General features: G+C 42.4%; 1 non-coding gene across 1 annotated transcript; it reads left to right on the top strand.

Annotated features, from left to right (window-relative positions):
* The first annotated feature begins 1004 nt into the window (after window positions 1-1004).
* TRNAG-CCC (transfer RNA glycine (anticodon CCC)) lies at window positions 1005-1077 on the top strand. The gene has a single exon. It is a non-coding gene; the product is annotated as a tRNA-Gly (tRNA).
* Window positions 1078-2199: the final 1122 nt, after the last annotated feature.

The following is a 2199-nucleotide window of genomic DNA, read 5'->3' as shown; positions in this document are numbered from 1 at the left end:
CTGCTGAAACGTTAACTCCTGTCATGCCAGCCTCTGTGGAGAAAGTTACTATGTCTTCCCATTTTATCCAGAATTTAATATTCAGATCCTTAACAGCTTACTGGGGCCCTCACCTGTGATTCTCCCCCTGACTACATTTTAATCACAGAGGTAGCTTTAAAGAAAATGACAACATCAAACTTGTTTCCAATGAAGATGTAGGAGTGCATGAACAACCTTAGCTCCCAATGTAACAATGAGTAAAACAAAGTTTAAAAATTATACTCTCCTATGGTACACTACCAAAGAGGGGCTGGGAGCAAGGAAGCCTTGATGCATTTCAAGGAGGTGGCCCCTTCACAGATGAGCACGCTGGGGACAAGCAACGGGTCTGGGTGCAGGTAGGCCTCAAAACTGGCTAGAGCAACTCTAAACAAAGAAGGAGAGAGCAGCAGAGCCCTGGACAACAGTGAGCGGGTGGAACAGAGCCCCAAACTTGGGGCAGGAAGAACTCCAAGTGCAAAAGTAACTTTCTCATCCTGAGAATCCCCTTAGCCTAGAATTTTGCTGTGTACCCAGAACAGTGAAGTGCTCATATCTTAGATGCACCATTGAATCATTTTTGACAAATGCATATCAAGACACAACATTTCCATTACCCTAGCAAGTTCTTTCATGTCCCTTGCCTCAACCTGATAAAAGGCATCTACAAAAACCTACAGGTAATATCATACTCAATAGTAAAAAACGGAATGCTTTACCCCTAAGATGAGAACAAGACAAGGATGTCTGATCTTACCACTTCTATTCAACATTGTAATGGAGGTTCTAGCTAAGGCAATTGGCAAGAAAATGGAATAAAAGTAATCAGTATTGGAATGGAAGAAGTAAAATCTGTTGTTATTTACAGATTAAATGATCTTCAATGTAAAAAATCTGATGGAATCAAAAAAGAAAATAAAAAACTATTAGGACTAGCAAGTGAGTATAGCAGGATTGCACAATACAAGATCAATATTCAAAAATCCCTGGTGGTCCAGTGGTTAAGTCTCTGCGCCCCCAATGCAGGGGGCCCAGGTTCGATCCCTGGTCAGGGAAGTAGATCCTGCATACTGCCACTAACAGCCCGCATGCCGCAACTAAAGATCTGGCACATGGCAACGAAGATCCCGCATGCCACAACTAAGACCCAGTGCAGCCAAATAAATAAATAATTAAAAAAAATAATTGCAGGGAGCTCCCTGGTGGTCTAGTTGTTAGGGTTCAGCACTGTCACTGCCATGGCCTGGGTTTTCCTATAAAAAGTGTTATTGGCCACAGTAACTTTTTCTTGTTGTTGTTAATGACGTTCTTCTAGAGATTTTATGTGAGAATAATTTCCTTAGGTAAATATCCAGTCATTTTGGAAAGATCTTTTTCCATTTTGTTTTTGTTGTTTTTTAAACAGTTGAAATAACAAAAGTCCTAAGTACTCAAAAAAATTAATTGCAGAGAGTTCCCTTGTGGTCTAGTGGTTAGGATTTGGTGCTTTCACTGCCGTGGCCTGGGTTCAAATCCCTGGTGGGGGAACTGGGATTCCTCAAGCTGTGCATGCAGTGGAAGCATGGAGTCCTGTCTTTTACTTTGTTTATGGTGTCTTTTGAAGAAAAGAAGGATTTAAAAAATGTCTTTTTTCCCCATTGTTTGTGTTTTATGTCTTCAGTTCAAAATCCCAACTACGTTTGGGTCCTAAAATTAGTATCTTGTATTTTCTCCTAAAAGACTTTCTAATCAGCTTAATTGCAATATAATTGACACATAATAAACTGCACATGGACTTCCCTGGTGGTGCAGTGGTTAAGAATCTACCTGCCAATTCAGGGGACACAGGCTCAATCCCTGGTCCTAGAAGATCCCACATGCTGCAGAGCAACTAAGCCCATGCGCCACAACTACTGAGCCTGTGCTCGAGAGCCTGTGAGCCACAACTACTGAACTCATGCGCTCTAGGGCATGTGTGCCGCAAATACTGAGCCTGCGTGCCACAACTACTGAAGCCCTTGTGCCTAGAGCCTGTGCTCCACAACAAGAGAAGCCACCACAATGAGAAACCCGTGCACCGCAATGAAGACTATCCCCCGCTCACTGCAACTAGAGAAGGCCCGAGCGCAGCAACGAAGACCCAACGCAGCCAAAAAAATAAAAATAAACTGCACGTATTTAAAGTGTACAATTTCATAA

This window comes from Lipotes vexillifer, unplaced genomic scaffold (genome assembly GCF_000442215.2).
Source record: "Lipotes vexillifer unplaced genomic scaffold, Lipotes_vexillifer_v1.1 scaffold995, whole genome shotgun sequence".
NCBI lineage: Eukaryota > Metazoa > Chordata > Mammalia > Artiodactyla > Lipotidae > Lipotes > Lipotes vexillifer.
This window is presented reverse-complemented; position numbering and strand designations above follow the sequence as displayed.